This window comes from Talpa occidentalis, unplaced genomic scaffold (genome assembly GCF_014898055.3).
Source record: "Talpa occidentalis isolate TD23 unplaced genomic scaffold, MPIMG_talOcc4v2.1, whole genome shotgun sequence".
In the NCBI taxonomy this organism is placed as follows: domain Eukaryota; kingdom Metazoa; phylum Chordata; class Mammalia; order Eulipotyphla; family Talpidae; genus Talpa; species Talpa occidentalis.
In genome coordinates, this window is record NW_026555331.1 from 99,187,177 (window position 1) to 99,200,041 (window position 12,865).

General features: G+C 38.2%; 1 long non-coding RNA gene across 10 annotated transcripts in view; it reads left to right on the forward strand.

Annotated features, from left to right (window-relative positions):
- Nucleotides 1-12,865, forward strand: part of LOC119248466 (uncharacterized) — a 495,811-nt gene that overhangs the window by 157,090 nt on the left and 325,856 nt on the right. The window lies entirely within an intron of this gene.

A 12,865-nucleotide genomic window follows, 5' to 3' on the forward strand; every position in this document is an offset into this window, starting at 1 on the left:
TTCACATACCATCATTAAGATGAATTGTGGTTCTGCTCTTTAATACACATATTACCAGTTCAGGCTACATGTGCTGAAATTGTAACTAGACATAATTCCAGTTTCTGGAAAGGAGCACACAATCACAGCTGCCCTTTCAGGAAGCTTAGCTGTCAGTTTCAAGTTAGAAAACCACCTTCCAGATGATCAGACCAAAGCCCCAAATATGAATACAAAAGTAATCTCTGGCAAAATAAACAAATAAACAAGGATTAAAGATTATTTTTTTAAAATAGTTTTTATTGTGGTAAAATATAGCTGACATAATAGTTATCACTTTAACCATTTGTAAGTGTGGAATTCAGTCACTTTAAATACTTTCATAATGTTATACAACTATCACCACTATTTATATCCAAAACCTTTTCATCATCACTAACATAAACTCTACACACATTAACGAATAGCTTCTCCTCCTTTATGCCAAGTTCCTCTATTTTCAGTCTCAAAGAATTTGTTTATTCTAGACACACCATATAAGGAAGCATATAAATAAATGTCCCTTCTATGTCTGGCTTATTTCATTAAACATGATGTTTTGAAGGTCCATCCATGTTGTAGCATATATCATTTTTCCCTTTTTATGACTAAATAATATTTCCTTGTACATATAACCATATTTTGTTTATCCCTTCAATTATTTATAGACACTTGGGTTGTTTCCACCTTTTGGATAATGTGAATGATACTGCTATGAATATTGGTGTACAGATATCTGTTCAAGTGCCTGCTTTCAATTCTTTTGGATCTATACCCATAATGGAAATGCTTAGCGATATCATAGTTTTATCTATTAACTTTTGAGGAACTACCAAACTGTTTATCATAGTGAGATCTTACATTTTCACCAGCAAGACACAAGTGTTCCTATTTCACATTCTTTCCAGCATCATTATTCTCTAGTTTTTAAAAGTATTATAGCCAACTTTGTAGGTCTGAAGTGGTATTTCACTGTGGTTTCGATTTGCATTTCCCTAATGACTGATGATGGTGGGCATCTTTTTATGTGTTCACTGCCTATTTTATCTTTGGAGAAATATCTGCTCAAGTCATCTGCCTACTTTGAATTGGATTCTGTTGTTGAATTGGAGAAGTTGAAAGATTAAGGTACATGGGTACCTAGGAAAGTTGTAAAGTCAGTACCAGTCCAGTAACAGAATTAGCAGTCTCTCCATTCCTTAGGGGTTCTTATCAAACAGTTCCTCGGGAGGTCTGAATATTAAATGCCTTGAAACAGGCTGTAGCCTAATCCAAAGCTGAGAGATCAGAAAAGCAAAACACTATGTGAGCATGAATAAGTCAAAACTGCCACACCCATTGCTTATTCATGGACTGTAAAGACTAGTAAACATCTCTAAGGTGTGCTGTAATTATGCTTTTAATCCTTTTTCCTAGTAAAAATAAAACAGCTCAGACACAACAAATACATACAGTTAAAAATACAGACAGTTGTGACTATCTCAGCAATTGTGTGACAAGTATAAGAGTTTAAAGATCTGAGCCTCAAAGGGAAACAAAGAAATTTCATTCAGTGTAACCATATTAGAGATATACAGAATAAGTGTTCTGGAAAAGGTTTAGTTAAGATCAATAGAACACAAGCAAATCATGACCAGGTCTTACTGTTTTCTCTCAGGTGAATTACTGCCGTATGAATCTTAACGTCAGGATCTTTCCTACTGTACTCTAGGAAGCCTCAGGGACCACCCATTCTGTTTACCTCCTGCTATCCAAGCTTTTGTGTCTGTATTCTGTTCTTTGGAGTAGGGGTTGTCAAACTTTTACAGGAAATTATCATATGGTCAATGTTTTTGACTTTGGAATTCAAAAGGCAAAATTTAGGGTATTATATGAGGACTTATTCAAATATAATCTTTTTTTTAATTTAAATTTTATTTTTATATTCCCCATACAATTACAACCCCCTTGTTTTGACCCCAAGCCCTCCTTTCCCCGCCTCCCACCCACCATAGAGTGTCTCTGGTTCATAGTTGTTTGTTGATTTTGATATTTTCTTTCTTACAGTTATTCTTTTTCCTGGTCCCTTATTTAAGTTTTCTAGATTCCTGTTATGAGTGAGACCATCTGGTATTTTTCTTTTTCTTTCTAGCTTATTTCGCTAAGCATGATCCCTTCCAGCGCCATCCATGTTGCTGCAAATCGCATGTGTTTATCTTTTTTGAATGCTGAGTAATATTCCATGGTGTATATGTACCACATCTTCTTGATCCAGTCATCTATTTTTGGGCATTTGGGTTGTTTCCAAAGCTTAGCTATTGTAAATGGTGCTGCTATACACATAGGGGTGCAGATGCTCTTTGGAATTGATGTTTCTGTGTCCTTTGGGTAAATACCTAGGAGTGGAGTTGCTGGATCATATGGAAGCTCTATGTTTAGTAGGTCCAGAAATCTCCACACAGCTCTCCAGAGTGGTTGGACCAGTTTGCACTCCTGCCAACAGTGCAGAAGAGTTCCTTTTTCTCCACACCCTCGCCAACATTTGTTGTTGCTAGTTTTTTTAATATGTGCCATTCTCACTGGTGTAAGATGGTATCTCATGGTAGTTTTGATTTGCATTTCCCTGATTGCAAGTGATGTTGAACATTTTTTCATATGTCTGTTGGCCATTGCATTTCCTCTTCAGAGAAGTTTCTTTTTAGCTCTTCTGCCCATTTTTTGACTGGATTAATTTCTTTGTTTTTGTTGAGTCTCATCATCAGATATAATCTTTTAAAAATATTAGAGCTATTCTCAACCCAATTTGGCCTGTGAAACACATTTTGCTGCACCCTGTTTTGGACGACCACTGATTAATATCTTAGGCTCCATTATGAGAAAGAGAAGGAATTGCTTGTCATTCACAAGTAGGGTAAATTTGTGTATTTGGGACTTCCCCATTGACACAGAATGCAATGCACTGTGTCCTGAGCACTACGGGGTGCTTTCTAAGGGTATGATGAAACCAGGAAAAGTTCTTCTTCCATTAAGGTATAGCTGTAATGCTTTGTATCTTGTTACTGATGTCTAAGTTGTATAAAAAAGGCTATTTGTAACTAGCTGAAAGTTTCTGCCAGGGTTTGAGAAGTTTGAAGTTTCACCTTGTCATTGTGGCCTTTTGAGATCATTGAGAGGTGGAACATGGCTGTCTTGTTACTATCATCATGCTAGTGGCTGACAAGCAGCCCAGAAAGGTTATGAGAATGAATGAGATAATGTCTGTGAAGGGCTTTGAGCTCTTTAGAAGAAATTTTCTTTGTAATTAGAAAGTAATGCTGCATTATTACAGTTATTATGATTATCACCATTATTAAAGGTAGAACCAGAAGACACAGCCCTTCCAGTGAGAAAAGTTGTGAGTAGAGCCCAGCAACTCATAAAGGAAGTGGTTCATGCACCAATTATGAGCTTCCAGTTTGTAATTATAGTGTGCTGTATGGTTTTACATGCACCAGTTTGTTATTCATCCAGAGGAACAACCCTTTGCATGTGTAACAGCTCCTAAAATGTACCCAATATATGCCAAATACAAAAGAGAGTTCTGTGTGACCACCGGCTTGAACAGTTGAAATTCAGTTATTTATTAAGGTTTGTCTTTAAATTTGCATAGAAACCTGATAAAATTTGTCAATGAAGAACTTTTGTTTGGAAAAGAAATAAATGCAAGTATGAGTCTTATATGTGTGAACAAAAGGATAACAAAAAAGAAACACATATTCATTTCACTCTCCCATTATATTAAACATTGATTAAAAAAACAAAAATCTTTGCTGGTGCCAAAGGAAAGGGTTTAAAGTTACTTTCTTTCTATGGCAGAATTTTATTCTGCCAAATTTTTGTTTCCACAGAGGGTATAATGGGAAGACCTTAAAATGAATGATAAAAAGTCATAAAAAAAAACAAGCTGAGGGTTTCATAGAGTCCTTGCATGGCTGTTGTCAGTCCCTGATCCAAACCCAAATGGTCATGAAGACCATAGATGAGCAGGTCTAGAAGTCAGCCTGCACCCTTCTTCACTTGTGCTCTTCAAACTCTACTATAAAAACATCCGAAATATGGAATTGAAAGTGTGGCTTTATCCAGAGCACAGAGATCTAAAGTTAGGAGACAATGACATTACTGAGAACATCAGAGTTTGTTATGTTACTGCTTCCAGGGCTAAACAGTGTGTTGATTTTTGATTTACCACTTTCACACTCTGAACAGTCCTGTTGCCTGAACTTGTCCTCTAACTCCAACCAGCACTCAGTCTTTCACATTCCTTTTTGAAGTTATTCATTCCAAAGCCACAGTTGGATAACTGTGTTCTTAAGATTTATTTTATTTATTTATGCATGCAAGAACTGGAGTCTAGGGCAGAGTTAAGGGGTGGTGAGAGGATTCATCAGAGACTGGGTGGGGAGCAGAACAGAATCTACTGAATTACACTGCTGAGGGGAACAGCTGGTGAGACAAGAGAGGTCTACTGCGCCATGTGGGTTAGTTCCCTGGCCGGGGATCAAACTTGGGCTACAGTGGCTGCTGATCGGTCATAGTGCTGAGACTTAACCCCTTGCACCACCAGGGAGGCCCTGGATAATTGTGTTCTCTTATAAATAGTCACTGTTGGAGGAACAGACATTGTTTAAACATGGTGAAGGTTGAAAAAATGTATGCCATTCCAAAATATGCCATTTTAGCATATGGATTATTTTGAGTTACAGGCATTTAAAAGAAAGCATATGAAAGAAGTTATGACTCCCCCCACCCCTCACACCCCCACCATTTTCTTCCTGAAAGTAGGAGCTAAAACTCCCATATGGAAGATGGCCTACCTTTAGTAGGAGGAAAGTAACATTCCTATTACCAAAGATGGGAGTTGAACCAGAGAAAAATATGTACAGATAAACCTTGTTATAACTAACCCTTCTCTTCCTAGTATTTTCTCACCATTAACTGCCATAGCCCAAGCCCCTTTGTCTTGTCAAATTTTCGTAACTTCTACTCTGTCCAATTCCGTATAGAAGCATTGGACTCCAAGTAGATCTTTGGGTCTTTATTTCCTTATGAGGCCTCCTGTGTCATGTAAAACTTAGATTCAATACATTTGTATGTTTTCCCCCTTTTTATCTGTCTTTTGTTTTATGGGCCCCAGCTGAGAACTTATAAGCATACAAGGAAAGGTTAGTTTTTCTCTCCCACACTGTGGTAAGCAAGCATTTTTACAAAGGCTAATTCAGAAAAATAATAATGAAACAAGTCTCATTCTTTCCATTCAGAATAAACATAGTTTTATTAAGTGCTAGAAGAAAGAAGTAAGTTTATATATATATATATATATTCTAAAAATTATATTGCTGACCTTATTAAATAAATGAAAGTCAATGAGAAAATTGGCAGAGCCTTTTAGACAATAAAATGTTAAAAAGCCAAGTATGTTTGAGGAAGAATCAGAAATTACACTTTAATCTTTTAACCCTTATATTTGTAAAGTGCCTTAGAGTTCACAAATGATGGTCACATGTCCACTGTCACTTAATATTTGCAACACATAAGGTACATATTATTATCAATTCTATTTTTCAGCTAAAGGAACTAAGGTTTAGAGAGGCAAATTGATCTATGTAAGATCATAGAGCCATTTAGTAGCAAAGCTGTGGAGAGAATTTGTCTGTTCCAATATCAAGTTCATACATTGAGAACTATGTTAGATATGAATTTGGCTCCTCTAACAAAGACTCAAATAAGAGAGAAGCTTATTACTCTCTAACACAATTGTCTGTAAATAGTCTGACCATAAATAGTCCCAGACATTTAAGACAATTCCACCATTCTGAGGACCGAGTCTCCATCTACCTTGTTTAATCCTCAGCTCTTGGCTTCCATCTCATGATCTCATTCAGTGGTTTCAGTTCCCATTGTAACATTTTAATTCCATCTTTGTGAAAGGGAAGAAGAACTCACTGTTTCATTCTAGGAGTACAATCTAGAAGTTGTATACATGTTTCCTGCTACTATAAGCCAGAATTTAAAAACATCTAATGCCAAGCAGCCTTGTGCTTCACTAAATCAGGGCATTCTATAGACAAAGAACAAAGTGTGAAATGCATATTAATACAACTAGCAATCTTTGTCATTTGGAGCACCTTATTGTATGTTAAGAACTAGTTGAGACATTAGAATAAAGAAAAGAAGAAAATGTGGTTACCTCCTGTCAATTTAAGTCAGTCTGAGCTTTCTTATTCATTGATTGGAAGATTTCCTATCATCCTCAGCTAGGCAGGGCAGCTTGAAACAGACAATCCAGGGAATAATGGTACTTAAAGATGTGCACATCCTAGGCCTCCCCTGGTGGCACAGCGGTTGAGCGCTGGGCTGCGAAGCTGCCTGCAGCCTCTGCAGCGCTGGTTCTATCACCGGCTACCGACGAGGGTTCCACATGGCGCGCAGACCTCTCCTGCTGTGCCTGCTGCTCCCCTCAGCAGTGTATTTCATCAGTCTGCCTGTTCTGTTCCCCGCTCTGGCTCTGGTGAATTCTCTCTCTCACCCTCCCATGCTTCTGACTGTACCCAGTGCTTGTATAAATAAATAAATAAATAAATAAATAAATAAATAAATAAATAAATAAATAAATAAATAAATAAATAAAATGTGCACATCCTAATCCCCAAAATCTATGAATGTTACTTTGACGCTTTGAATGTTACTTTGAAGCTATGAATGTTACAAAAGAAGCTTTGCAGATATAATTAAATTAAGGATTTTGAAATGGGGAGATGATCCTGAATTATCTGTTTTTTATGTAACCACAAGGGTCCTCATAAGAGAGATGCAATAAATAGTAGTAGAAGGTGCCATAGAAGAAGTAATCATAACGCTGTGCCACAAGTCAAGGAATGCTGGCAGTCCTTAGAAGCTGAAAGAGCCAAGGAATTGGTTCTTCCTGGATCCTCCTTAACGAACTCGTTCTGCCAACATTTTGATTTTAGTCCTTTGAGACTCATTTCTAACTTCATGACTTTTCAAAACTGAAAGAGAATAAATTTGTGTTGATTTACAAAACCTCCAAAGGTAGTAATTTATACTGCTTATAGCAGCAGTAGAAAACTAATTCTTCAGATGAATGGTGAGCCCATCTGCCATAACTTTTCATAAGGGCCAGATGCCACAGTTCAACTTTGTGTATGGTAAAATAACTTTTGTACCACCTGGCTGGAAGGCACATATCTAGCTTCCTTTAAGTGATATGGAGCCCCTGGGAGACTTTTCCCTTTTGAATTATTTTGCTGTAGCATTAGATCGTGGGACTTATTATAAAGTCACATGTGGCCTGAGCAGGTCACATGTGGCCTGGCAGTCACTGTTCACTCATACCTTTAAGCCATCTGCAGAGGTTCCATTCTTTGTATTCTGATAATTTTCTATCTAAAAGGGCATGTTTCGGGCCTCCCCTGATGGTGCAGGGTTGAGCACTGGGCTGCGAAGCTGCCCGCAGCCTCTGTAGCGCCGGTTTGATCCCCAGCCCTGGGCGAGAGTCCCACATGGCGCGCAGACCTCGCCTGCCGCCCACTGCTCCCCTCAACAGTGTATTTCGTCAGTCTGCCTGCTTTGTTCCCTGCCCTGGCTCTGGTGAATTCTCTCACCCTCCCGCGCTTCTGACTGTACCCAGTGCTTGTATAAATAAATAACTAAATCTTAATAAATAAATAAATAAACAAACAAACAAATAAATAAATAAAGGACATGTTTCATTATAAAGCTGCACTGTCCAAGTGTACCTTTCTTTCAGAAATGAGTAGCCCTGTGATTGATTATTTTATTTTTTGGAAAGTACTAACTCATATAATCTTAAACAAGAAAAAAAGAGAAGAAGAAATCTGAGGAAGAAAGCCGACTTGAGAAGGATGACACACAGTGGGACAATTTACCAGTGAGTACAATATATTGCTGTGACCTTTGACCATTATCACAGGACTATTCCTGCTGCAGTCCCCCTTCCTCTCACTTGAACACTGACTGAGTCAAGAATGGCCACAGGCTCTATCGGAAATGAAGGTAAATGAACAGAGGTGTGGCTTGAATATTTCTAATGTGAGTTGCCTAAGGCTGAATGGAATTTTGCCCTGAATTTGTGCATGATGCATCAAATAAGCACAGGGCCTGAAACAAGGAATTCTGAATTAATTTGTCCTTTTTGGAGAAAAGACAGAGTTAGATGCCTCTTTAAAAAGTCAGTCAGGGGCCTCCCTGGTGGCGCAAGTGTTAAGATGCAACCTATGAAGCCATCCGCAGTCACTGCAGCACAAGTTCGATTCCCGGCCAGCCAGGGAGCAACCCACATGGCACAGCAGACCTCTCCTGACTCACCCCACTGCTCCCCTCAGCAGTGTACTTCAGTCAATCTGCCTGTTCTGTTCCCCACTCTGTCTCTGGTGAATCCTCTCACCGTCCCCCCCACCCCCACACACATACCTCTGGCCTGTATCCCAGCTCTTGTATGCATAAATAAATAAATCTTAAAAAAAAAAAAAAAGCCTTCTTCTTAAAAAAAATTTAAAAAGTTAAAAAAATGAAAAGGCAATCAGCACTTATTTTTTTGTTCATTCACAGAGAGAGGATATAAAGGAAATATCTAATGTAGCAGGCATTAATGAGGATAGTCTTTTGGGGCTGGATTTGGTTCAGGATAATAAACTCTGACAGCAAATATCTGAATTATGTTTTGGAATAAACAAAGCAATTTTATAGATAGTGATCTCAGATCATCATCTGTGATCTTAGTATCATTCTTCTGGTTATAAATGAAGAACCCAAGACTCAAAAAATTAGGTAACTTGTCTATGTTTACTCTGTATTGACATATAGAGCCAGACTTGAACTCAAGTCCCTAAGCTCTGGGTCTGTACAGTTGCCACTGAAATGTGAGGCCTCTGTAGTGACATTCAATGTGGCTTCATGGGTTAAGGTGTTTCAATGCACTGCTAGAGCTGCAAAATTATACAGAATTCAGGAATTATTTGAGTTTTACTTGTGCTTATTGGGATGGAGCTTGGTGATGTGTTTGAATAGACTATCCTCAGATGTGTTAAAGTAAGCGCAGTGCTGACTTAGCACAATTTCTCTAATTGTTTTTCTCCTTGACTCAAGTGTATTCATTAACATGCATCAGCAGGTATGGGACTTTCCCCCCAAGAAGCCTCTGGTGATAGTTATTTACATGTTCTGCAGTGGCCTAAAAGTCATGTAAATCCCCCAGTGCTGTTCTAGCCAACATGGTCAAGACTTCTTGGAGCTATACGGTTGCTTTTCCCCCATCTTCTCACTGATGCCTCCTTCATATCATTTGGGTCCACAGAATGGCCTGGCAAGAACCCTTACTAAAAGGACACATCCTATTCCAGACACTACTCGTACTGTCACCGTTTTATCTTTTCTTTAGAGTCCTTATCTTTAACCTAAATATTTATTCCAAGTTTGTATTCTCTCTCTCCACTAGAATATAATATCTTTGATAACAGGCCCCTTGTTTACATTATTCACTGTCATATGCCCGGGAATCAAATTGTGGCTGGTACGAGAATAGCTTCTCAATAAATATTTGTTAAGGGAATACATGAGGCAACATTTACATAAATGCCTCCAATTTTAATGCTCAGATCCCCTCCATTGAAAGTCAGCCTGTTTTTTTCTCATAGTGACTTCCTAAATATATTTGGAAGTTCTTTGCTAAATATTTTATATCTATGTGCCTGCAAATCCATTGTCATATTTGCTGCCTGCCAGGGTTCTAAAACCCAGATGTTTACCTCAAAACTGGACTCTATACTTAATGATTGCCTTTGCTGTTTTTAATTGGGAGATTCACTACTTCTGGCACCATCTTGATTTTCTTGACTTGTGCCTATTCAGTTGCTTCTTTTATGTGAGAGAGTGGGCACATCTTTCTGTGTATGATCAGCAAGGAAATCTCATAGCAAAGTTGCCAGACCTCCAAAGTATTACTAACCTTCCATCTCATATAAAAACTGTCATAATGACTGGGTTGATGAGTTCCAATATCTCAAATCCTCCATGTTACATGATCCATGGGTTTTGCTGCTTAAGGTCATCATACTGATATCCTATTTGAATACATTGGGCAATAATAATTGGTCCCCATACCTATGTAAAAACTTACATTTAGTGTCATCAGTGGCCTAAATATACAACATAAACAGGTATGCAGTTTTAGCAGTGTTGTCAAGAAAATTCTTCCATGTGTTTTCTAGTGCTGCACCCCATGGTCCCTTCACTTAGCTGAAATGTTTAACCCCAAGAATCCTTGGTGTTATCCCTTCAGACAAGGTAGACACTGGAACATGATTCTTATACCCTCTCAGGGATTTTATATGTGGAAGCCTCATAGCTGTGTATATTGTTAGCTCTTTTGAATCCTAACATCTTTTATATTCTATTTTCTGTCTGAGTATATAGGAGTTGATCATTAAATACTGGATAGTATTTGAGGATTCATGCATTTTTGTATTATGGTCAGGAAGCTCTAGCAAATAAATCTACAGTTGTGTAACCTGCTTTTGCTACACTCACACCCATCATTTAAGAACATTACATACATGAAATGTTTACCTATATTAAGCTAATCAATTTAATCATGGATCAGATTAGAAGAGACAAGAATGCAGCTGAAAATGTATTGTTCATCTACCCTTGGAAAGACTAGAACCATGACTGAACACATTGACTCTCCTTTGCCTTCTTCTCAATGCAGGACCAAGTCTTTTCTCGTTTTTGTTGAAATTTAATTATTCTTCTGACTATTTCAAACCTCTGCCCACCACACATCCATCCCCATCATCTCTGACCAAAGTCTTCCTGGATTTGAGGAGTGGCTCATTATTCTAAAAAGCTTGTTCAGCTTACTTTTCTCTCACACACCCAACTTCTGTTCTACACACAAGCCAGACTGACTCATTTACAGTAAGCCTCATGGGCACTGAGCTGACATCAAAGTGTCGTGTCATATGCTTTTGTTTTTCTGCTATCAACCTATGTCCTTTTCCATTCTAAAATAAAGTTTATTTTTAAGTGTGACTACTTGAACAGATCTAAGTGTAAAGTTTGATGAATTTTCATAAAGTGAGTACATCCTTGGAATCTGTACATGGATTAAGAAAGATTATTACCAGCACATATGAATAATCATTACTCAAACTGCATCCTAACCATAACCCACCTCTAAAAGTAGCCATATCTCATCCTGACATCTAGCATCATTTATAAAATTTTCCTGTTTTTAAATATTATATACATGGGGCCTCCCCTGGTGGTGCAGGCGGTTGAGCACAGCTCTATGAAGCTGTCCGCAGCCTCTGCAGCATGGGTTCGATCCTGGCCAGCTGGCAAGATACCCACATGGTGCGGCAGACCTCTCCTATCTCACCCTCTGCTCCCCTCAGCAGTGTATTTTAGTCGGTCTGCCTGTTCTGTTCCCCACTGTCTCTGGTGAATCCTCTCACCCTCCTGCACATCTGGCCTGTACCCCAGTTCTTGTATGCATGAATAAATAAATCTTTAAAAATATATTATATACATGGAATCATGAAGTACTTTTTACTCAAAATGATGTTTGCAAGATGGAACTATGTTGTTGCATGCAACAGTAACTTATTCCTTCTCGTATTCTATAGTATTCAATTAAATAAATAAACCATGATTGATTTTCTCATTCTATTCTTTCCATTCCATACCGCAATTCATTTATTCATGTTCTCCTGTGAACATTGTGTTAGGTTTATAACTGGGAGCAGAATTACTATGTTTTAAGATTATCAAAAGATTTGCAGGTTTGAAAAAAATTATTTTCAGGGTGGTACAAAACCAAGGTTATCTAAATTGGAAAAAACCCTCATGATTTACAAGCTTACAGTAGCTGATTCATCTATTGATGGTAGGAAATGAGCAGCTTTATGATGTGATTATCATGTCCCCAAAAGTCGTAGCGTGTGTTTAAATATCAGCATCAGAAAAGTCAGAGATTAAGTTGTTTTTGCAATGCAGACCGCACTTATGGGCAATGTTGAAGATTTCGTTTATTTTGAGTCTCAAGACTCTAATGGTGGGCTTATTTTTCTTATAGTATCTCATTTTACAAAGTATTTTTTCATCTCTGTGTAAGTGAAGTATATACTTATCCATTACATAACAAGAAAAAAGTGTTAATTATATTTATAATGGAATATACATATTCAGCTTTAGTTCATACTGTGAAAAAAGTTTTCAGGGTAATTGTATCAATTTACATTTCCACTGAAAGTGTAAGTTAGTTTCTGTTGCTCTACATCCTTATAACTTTTGATATTGCCTCTATTTCAAGTTTAGCCTTTCTAGTGAGCACATAGAGTTGTCTCATTGAAGACTGTTTGCATTTCTCTGGTTTCCTGTTGTCATTTAGGTATCTCTTTGGGTTTTTTTTGGTTTGTTTGTTTTTTAAAGATTTATTTTTATTTATTTATACAAGCACTGGGCACAGTCAGAAGCGCGGGAGGGTGAGAGAATTCACCAGAGCCAGAGCTGGGAGCAGAGCAGGCAGAAGGACCAAAGTACACTGCTGAGGGGAGCAGCGGGCGGCAGGAGAGGTCTATGCGCCATGTGGGACCCTCCTCCAGTGGCCGGGGAGCAGCTGGGGATGGAACCGGCGCTGCAGAGGCTGGGGGCAGCTTCGCAACCCAGCGCTGGACCGCTGCGCCACCGGGGAGGCCCATAGGTAACTTTTGTTTAGTGCTGTTCAATCTAATACATTTTTATGCTGTGCTGATTTCTTTTAATTATTAAATTATAGGCGTTCTTTATA